Below are 9,637 nucleotides of genomic sequence, written 5' to 3'. Positions count from 1 at the left end.
TGCAATACTTGATTTGAATGTATTGAAATACTTGATGTTAATGATTTGAATCAATTTGAATGTATTGCATGACATTTTTTATTTGTTAGAATATGGTTCGTAGAGCTTATAGTGGTTGTTCATTCAGTAGTAGCCAGTCTCAGCCTTCATCTTCACGAGCTCCTTTGATAGGTATATCATTTAAGTAATTGGATACTTGATTAGTTAAAATGCACATTCTGAGAATTTCTAACATATTTTTTTACAGTTGATGTTTCGCCTGTACATGACCCGCCTACACCAGTTGATCATACAAGTCAGGAGCCAACACATGATGCAGGGTCTTCTCAGTCTAGCACAAGAAGACTCATTCAAAGAGTGTATATCGATAATCGACCATAAGTATTTCATTTTCACTTATTGCATATCTTATAAATATTGTATATTGATATTTAATATATACCAATTCATGTGCAGCACGAGGTTCGAGTCACAAGAAGTAGTATATGATATTAGGAATTCACTACTTCAACATCTACCAGGACCGATCACTCAATGAAAAGAGTATCCAAAAGAGGTGATAGACAGATTGTGGTCCTCATTCACGGTATACAGTTGTTTGTTATAGTTAATATATTTCATATTTAATTATTTGTTATAGTCATGTCTACTAATTTTCTGAAAATATTTAGAGGCTTCGAATCGCTTCGCGACTACGATGGAGAAACATGATGTAAGAAAGGCATGGCAGAAGGTAGTTGTCAATCGATTTGCAGACATGCTGCACAATATGAAGACTGCAACAAGAAAAACATCTGACGGGATAGATGATCCACTGCAGTGGAAAGGCCATGGACCTCCTACTATCAGGTCAGATGTTTGGGATGCAATGTGTGACAAGTGGGTTGGGGATGCATTTCGAAACCGCTCAACGAAGGATGCACAAAATCGAGCAAAAATGTCTGAAGACTATCTACACATAAGTGTATCTAGGACTTTTGGGAGCCACCTGAAGAAAATGGTAACTCATTAATATATAAACAAATCAATTTTATAAGTATTGTTGCTAACCTGTTAACTAAATCTTTTATCATTTTACTTTGCAAGAAACAGAAAAAGGAAGCATTGTGCCATACAAGGATGCGTTTGTTCAAACATATAAATATAAGACCACGAAATAGTTCGTATCGGAGAAGGTGATAATGACAATGATATATATTTATTGTATTAATAATCATTGTAATATACAAGTTATCATAAACATTGTAATTCTTAATTATTAATTCATACTGTAAATATTATTTTGTATGAGTCATATGAGCAATAGATGGTAGAGCGATATGGCAATGACTCTACTCAACATCCATCATTTGATCCTGCAGCATGGGTGACTGCAGCAGGTGAACCCAAAAAGGGTCGTATGTTCGGGTTTGGGAGTAATATGAACACCTCACCAGTCATTGCTTCCTCCAGTCATGGCTCAGAGACTTCTTCCGTCAACATCAGCTCCAAGCATTTGACTGATTCTTGGGATGATGTATGCCAGATCGTTAAGGACGAAATGCGTGACTACTTCCATGAAACAATTGTCGACGTTCTTCAGGATGAGTTCAACAAGTTTTTGCAGAACAGGGGAGCTTCGTTTGCAGATGCCTCTCAGGTATGAACGTTTCATGTGATGTATTGCATGTCGTTAGATTTCATATAACTTTGATTGCCTTAACTTAGGTGCATTGCATATAATTTATTTCAGTATATTTTGTTTATCAACACTAACCTTTTATATGATATTTCAGTATAATAATTTTATTGTCTTAGAACACATATGAGCATGATATAATCACATATATAGTTTTTTTCCTGCCTTAGAACACATATGATCACGATAGAATCATATATACAATTTTTTGACTGCCTTAGAGCATCTCTGAGCATGATAGAATCATAAATACAGCTTTTTTTATTGCCTTAGAACACATGAGCATGATATAATCACATATACAGTTTTTTGCCTACCTTAGAACACATATAAGCATGATATAATCACATATACAGTTTTTTGCATGCCTTAGAACACATATGAGCATGATAGAATCACATATATAATTTTTTTACTGCCTTAGAGCACATATATATGAGCACGATAGAATCACAAAACAGTTTTTTTACTATCTTTAGAACACATATAAGCATGATAGAATCACATATAAAGTTTTTTGATTGCCTTAGAGCACATATGAGCACGATAGAATCACATATAAATTTTTTTGACTGCCTTAAAACACATATGAGCATGATATAATCACATATATAGTTTTTTGTCTGCCTTAGAATACATATGAGCATAATAGAATCACATATACAGTTTTTTGACTGCCTTAGAGCATATATGAGCATGGTAGAATCACATATACAGTTTTTTTGACTGCCTTAAAACATATATGAGTATGATATAATCACATATAAAGTTTTTTGCCTGCCTTAGAACACATATGAGCATGATAGAATCACATATAAAGTTTTTTTGTCTGCCTTAGAACACATATGAGCATGATATAATCACATATAAAGTTTTTTTACTGCCTTAGAACACATATGAGCATGGTAGAATCACATATACAATTTTTTTACTGCCTTAGAGCACATATGAGCATGGTAGAATCCCATATAAAATGTTTTTACTGCCTTTAGAACACATATGAGCATGATTGAATCACATATAAAGTTTTTTAATTGCCTTAGAACACATATGAGCATTATATAATCACATATACAATTTTTTGCCTGCCTTAGAACATATATGAGCATGATAGAATCACATATATAGTTTTTTTACTGCCTTAGAGCACATATATATGAGTATGATAGAATCATAAAAATATTTTTTTTACTATCTTTAGAACACATATGAGCATGATTGAATCACATATAAAGTTTTTTTACTTTCTTAGAACACATATGAGCATGGTAGAATCACATGTACATTTTTTTGACTGCCTTAGAGCACATATGATCATGATTGAATCATAAATAGTTTTTTTTACTGCCTTAAGAATGCATATGAGCATGATAGAATCACATATACAGTTTTTTTACTGCCTTAGAACACATATGAGCATAATAGAATCACATATACAATTTTTTTACTGCCTTAGAACACATATGAGCATGATAGAATCACATATAGAGTATAATTTATTTTAGTATATTTTGTTTATCAATACTGACCTTTCTCTTCTCGTGTAGGTTGCTAGCGATAATCAGCGTAGTGGAGCTGAAGGAACAGATCAAGACAATAAACAAGAGGATGCACAAAATCTTGGCAATGATTAGATTCATATGTTGAATTTATTCTACCTTCTTTTTATTTCAAAAATGTAAATATTGAATTGTAAATAATTAGAACTTGCAAATTTTACAGTGGATCGATTAAATGTTTTAGTTTCCTTTTATATGTATTTTGATGTGTACTTTGTTTTTTATTCACAGAAAATATAAATTATACAGAAAATATAAATTGTATCACGAGAAATTTTTTCTCGATATTTAATTTTCAAATATTTTTTCTTATTTTTTTCCTTGTTTGCGACGGATTAATGACGAATATATCCATCGCTAATTACTATTATCACTGAATGTAGCGATGGATTAGCGACGACTATAATTTTGTCGCAACACCAAAATAGTTGTATAGTAACGACGGTCTTGCGATGGATGTTGGCTTTCGTTATTCCATCGCAACTTATCGACGGAAATGGCGACAGATACATTTCGTCACTACTTAGCGACGAAATGAATGACAGATATATTCCGTCGCTAATTAGCGTCGAAAATTTCGCAATGGAAGCTATCTGTCGCTACTCCGACGCTAATCCATCGCTAAGTTGTTTACCGACAGATTAGCGTTGGAATAGCGACGAATTTAGGTCGTCGCTAATCCACAGGTTTCTTATAGTGGTATAAAAAAGTGAAGGGCCAACTTTTAGAACTAAGAAAGTTGCGCTTCACCAACACATTACTCAACTCTTGTTTCCAGGAATGTGGAGCCTACTTTAACTCATATAAAGCCTTATTTTGCTTGCACACATGATTAAAAAATTCTAACCTTTCAAAACGAGGATGCTGAACCATATAGACATTCTCCACTAACAAGATATTCGAGAAGACAATGTTATCTGCCTTATAGGCCAACCTTTACTCATGGTAGACAACGATGTACGAATGGTAACTAATATCAAGAAAGAGAGAAAGAGAACATGTATATTTTACCACCCAAAGCTCTCAAATTCATGTTGATTGAAAAAAAGACACAAAGCTAGATCAACTTATTTTAAAGTGAATGACCATCAAAAGAGAATCGATATCATGTTTTTGTGTTTACACTTGGTTTAGGAGTACACTTAATGGGGTACAAGACTACCTAGAAAGATTTCTCCATTACTCCTTCCTAGAGTGAGACCCTATATTTATAGAGTTTTAGAACTCTAGTTTTGCAAAAGATCTTACCGCAAAAAAAGAATAAAATACATTAAAACACTTCAATTCACTCAAGCATATACCTTTAACCTGATTTTTGAAATATCAAAGACATTGTATCTAAAGTTTTGAGGTTAAGGTTTTTTCTTGTATCTACATTAACATAACTTATATAAGTTTCTAGATGAACTCATTCTACAACAAAAACTAGTAAAATCATGATAAGATCTTGCATAATTCATAGTTGCATGCATAATTTTCTTTCTTGGTGTCCCTCTGAAAGGGTGAAAAACTTGGATGGCGATCATGAAGGACTATGAGGATATTAAACATTGTATGTATTTGTTGTTCTCAATAACCCGATGTGTGGTTTGTGTTTTCAGCCATGATTGTAGAAAACTTTCAATCACTTTGCCTTAGGATGGTATTGTTGACTAAGCTATAGTGATTGGTATACCAAGAAAGTGGCGTCAATAGATGTAGATTTTCTTAATGTCTCGACATTAGGTGTGGATTCTTAATGTCTTGATTGATGGTGTGGATTCTTGATATTGGTTGGAGAATAAGTGTGAAACTCAATAATTTAAAATACAAATGGTGTGATAAGATATTACTGAGAATTGCCTTTAACTTTGAAAAAATTTGTCTGTTTTGAATATCCATGGGTTGTTAAAAAAGTGAACATTAAATATTGGTGTACATTAAGTAGGGACATGCATGCAAAAAAAAATATTGATTAATGAACTTAAAAGATATTCATCCATGTTGCACTAATTCATGCATATTTAAATGTTTAATTTAGAATGAAATTTTTATTTGCTTAGTGAACTGCAAGTTTGTTCTGATGACATGTTACTTGTGAATCTTCTTAAACTTGTGCTTGATTTATTTTATGTTATTTTCTTACTGTTGAGAATTTAGAAAGTCTCATAAGAGAACTTTGGTACTTACCCAATTTCTAAAAATATTTTTCTGGTACTAAGGCTTCGTGCTGAAAGGATTAATTGGATGGAGTATAAATTGGGCATTTCCAACACTTATTTTGCAAATTCAACCATACGGATGTGTTCTTCGTGGAGAATTTGCTAGGAATCAAATAATGGAATGTATATTTTCAATAAAAAAAATGATTTTTGGGTGTTTGAATATTTATAAAGATTTGCACCAATAATTTTAAAACCTTAAAAAATTTTGGTCATGCTTTATAATTGGATGATTCAAGGGCTGATCATTATAAAACCAAGCATGCTGATCACATCCGGACAATTAGATTTAAGAGAAAAGATAAAAAAAGTTCCTGAAAATAACAGTTCACAAGGCAGTTTTCATATTCTAGTTGGTAGTAGGTTTCTGTCACTTTTCTAGTCCACTGCCATCCTACCAGGTTTTTTCTATTTTTTTCTTAAATCTATCATACACGTGTAAATCTATCAGACACGTGTACTATATGTTTGATTTTATAGGAACCAACTATTAGATTGCTTGTTTTCTATATGCAAGTTAGTTTTTATAAGGTTTAAAAATTGATTGTCTAAGATTTTGATAAATATTCAAGGTCTAAAAATTATATTTTTTATTAAAAACATGATTCGAGTATAGTTTTATAGCAAATGAACCATGCTGAACACATCTAAAGAGTTAGATTTGCAAAAAACTACCTGAAAACATCTATTCACTTGCAGTAAGCTGACAAAATGCTAAAATGGACAGATCACTTATGGATTACTCCAAATTGGTCCAGCATGGCTAGTGGTACATTTAATCAATGAGTGAAGGATATGCATTGCACAACCAAACAAATGAAAAATTATACAATGAAAATTATTTCCCTTGATTTTCTTAATCACAAGGTCTATTACTGTTTTGTCTAATACAATAATAAGCAGCAAGTTTGATTTAATTTATTACAGTTGAAGGCATTGACACCCTGTCCATGGACATGATATGAGCATGACTGTACTTTGTAAAGACGCCAAAATGCCACATAATGATGCCAAAATATGGGCCCCTCTTCAATATATTAGAACAATTGCTAGTAATTATTCCAAGATATATGGATAATCAAATAATTCCCTTCACATAGTTAGATATTAGCCGTACGTTGCCTTGCAGTAAAAAGAATAAAGTTGAACGGTAGAGAAACTTATAACAGACCATTTTTTGAAGGAAAAGAAAGATACCAAATCATTTCAGTTACAACAATTAAAAACCCCAACATTGAAAAAAAAAACACTCATTTGAGGAACTATTAGTTGGATTCGGTAAAGCAAGTAAGAATACATTTGATAACTGGGTCCGGATTTATCCTACAGATTCCTATCTGGTTCTGAATCCCAAAGCAATCAATGGATAATCCACTCAATTTTGTACAAAATATATCCGGTTAGCTAATAGATCTCCATTTGCGTCCATACTTTGTTGTTTTTTTCATCTGACCACTCTAAATACAAATGGTATCCAATTAGAATAGATTCATTTAAGTTGGATTCAGTAACACAGGGATTCATACTGAGATTTACGTTGGGGTTCACAGCTTATCGGATGTATCCCACTGATGGTGGGCGCTCAAGTGCAGCAGCACACTGAAAGTGTACAATCACATTGCACCTGATTGCGATCGAACGAACACATTTGTGTTGGGGGCGCCGTGGAGCCCCTCCCTTAGAGGGGGGCAGGCATGGACGTGGCATGGCATCCAGTGGATCACTGGATCTGCTCTTCACCTTATCCTGTTTTTTTTTTTTTTCTCAACAAGATTTGAGAACTTTATTAATCAACCAGCCAGATATCATTTGGGGACTTTTTTGTGCAATCACATTCACAGCTGAACAGTAGTTTTTCACTCCTTAAATATCACCAAGTTATCTACCGAGAGAGTGAGAGAGAGAGAGACGGAGAGAGAGCTCCAACAATGCCGGCATCACTCATTTGGTGGTTCCTCCTCCCATTTCTCACGGTGGGCTATTCGAATTTCGCCATTTACCACACTTGGTACATCTGAATTCCCTTATCTCACGCAGATTTCTCCCCATTTTCTTGCAGGTAACTGTCTCAGGAGGTGAACTTCCCGGCCCCAACCCTTTCTCTGCAAAGGCCTCCCTCCTCCGATACTGGAACCTGCGAGTCCCCAACTCCCGGATTCCGGCGTTCCTGGCGGAGAAGGCATCCCCTCTCGACGCCCTAAGCTCGTCCCTTCTACAGAGGTACGCGGAACAGGGCTCCCTCCCCACCCACCTCCGCTCCTTCTGCTCGGCCGGCCGTCTCTTCTGCTTCCCTGACCCCGCCACGAGCCTCGAGAAGCACGGCGCCAACGTCAACTTCACCTCCTACTCCGGCCTCAACTTCACCAACTACCGGTCCGGTACGCTGAGCGGCGCTGACTCGTTCAAGAACTACTCGGACGGCGAGAACGTCATCGCCGACTCATTCAAGCGGTACGCCCGCAGCTCGATCGGCCACGGCGAGTTGTTCTCAGCCTACTCTCGGGCTGGCAATGTCGCCGACAATGAATTCGCAGGATACGGGTTTAAAGCCATCGGCGGAAACGGCCGGTTCTCCGCCTACGCCGACGGAGTTAACGTGCCGAACCTCCGGTTCAGTACGTATGACACCAAGTCGGTTGGCCAGATCTCGGTGTTTCAGACCTACTCGGACAAAGGTAATGCCGGAGACCAAGGCTTTGAAAGCTATGGTAGACATGCCACTGCCGAAACTGCTGAGTTTTGGAGCTACGCCAATGATAGCAACGTGATAGGATCGACCTTCGCCAAGTATGGTGACGGTGATCCCATTGGTAATCACACCTTCACTAGCTATGGTTTCAACGGCAATGTGCCAGAGAACAACTTCAGAAGCTACTCTAGTGGTGGTAGAATTAGCTTTGACACATTCACCAGCTACAGGGACTCGGCCAATGTTGGTGATGATTCATTCGTTTCTTATGGGGAAAAACCAGCTTCTTACCATTTGCATTTTACCAACTATGGTCAATCAGCGAACGTGGGTTCAGATAAGTTCAAGGGATATGGACAGCATCGTGGTGGGTCCGAAGTTGACTTTAAGATATATGGGACCAATTACACTTTCTTGGAATATGCTGACAAGAGTTTGAGTGTCGTAAATTTTACTGCCTATAATAGCTCTCATGGTGGTGCTAAGGCAACAAGCAACAAGTGGATCGTTGAGCCTGGTAAGTTCTTTAGGGAGAGGATGCTGAAGCCCGGAACCGTGATTCCGATGCCGGACGTTCGTGACAGGATGCCGGTGAGGTCGTTCCTGCCACGGTCGATCGCCGAGAAATTGCCATTTTCGAACTCGAAGCTCGAAGAGCTGAAGACGGTGTTCCATGCCAGGGAGAATTCTAGCATGGAGAAGCTGATGAGAAACACCTTGGCAGAGTGCGAGAGGGAGCCCAGCAGGGGAGAGACGAAGAAGTGTGCGACTTCGATTGAAGACATGATCGATTTCGCAACGTCGGTGCTGGGGAAGAACGTTCAGGTGAGGACTACTGATTCAACACAAGGGTGGGGGAAGAATGTGGAGATTGGGGAGGTGAAGAGGATTGATGGTGGGAGGATAACCAGGTCTGTTTCTTGCCACCAGAGTTTGTTCCCTTACTTGGTGTACTACTGTCACTCTGTTCCCATTGTTAGAGTGTATGAGGCAGATCTACTGGATGTGAAGAGCAAGGAGAAGATCAACCATGGAGTGGCAATCTGTCATCTGGACACCAGTGCATGGGGAGCAGGCCATGGAGCCTTCGTAGCATTGGGGTCAAAGCCTGGGAAGATTGAGGTTTGCCACTGGATCTTTGAGAATGACATGATTTGGGTAAAAGCTGGTTGAGTCCTAAACCTAGTAGTTGAATCCAACAAGGCTTTGTTCTTAATTAGTTGATTGCAGTGTGTTTGATGCCAAGGTTGGAAGCCAAAACTTGGATAAATAAAAAAGTATGCAGTTAACTATCTAGTTTATTGTGTACATTTTCTTTTTGGATTTTTAACCCCAAGAAACCAGGCACAATGACCAGTTAACTCTGAATCAATCTGTCATACCTATACAGTCGTCGTGAGCGTAAAACTCCGAGGCTAGGACCCCTGCCCCGGAAGCCTACCCTACGCGTAGGCTTGGGCAGAGGGGCGATTAACCGTGACTGCCCATCTAGCAGCTAAGCCCCCACCCC

General features: G+C 37.4%; 1 pseudogene across 1 annotated transcript; it reads left to right on the top strand.

Moving 5' to 3' along the window:
- Window positions 1-697: 697 nt before the first annotated feature.
- LOC149843583 (polygalacturonase 1 beta-like protein 2 pseudogene) lies at window positions 698-9,423 on the top strand (annotated as a pseudogene). Its single transcript, XR_016430987.1, has 3 exons — window positions 698-733; window positions 1,583-1,639; window positions 7,339-9,423. The product of XR_016430987.1 is annotated as a polygalacturonase 1 beta-like protein 2 pseudogene (transcript).
- Window positions 9,424-9,637: the final 214 nt, after the last annotated feature.

This window comes from Nuphar pumila, chromosome 3 (assembly GCF_984573655.1).
Source record: "Nuphar pumila chromosome 3, dmNupPumi1.hap1.1, whole genome shotgun sequence".
Classification (NCBI taxonomy): Eukaryota; Viridiplantae; Streptophyta; class Magnoliopsida; order Nymphaeales; family Nymphaeaceae; genus Nuphar; species Nuphar pumila.
This window is presented reverse-complemented; position numbering and strand designations above follow the sequence as displayed.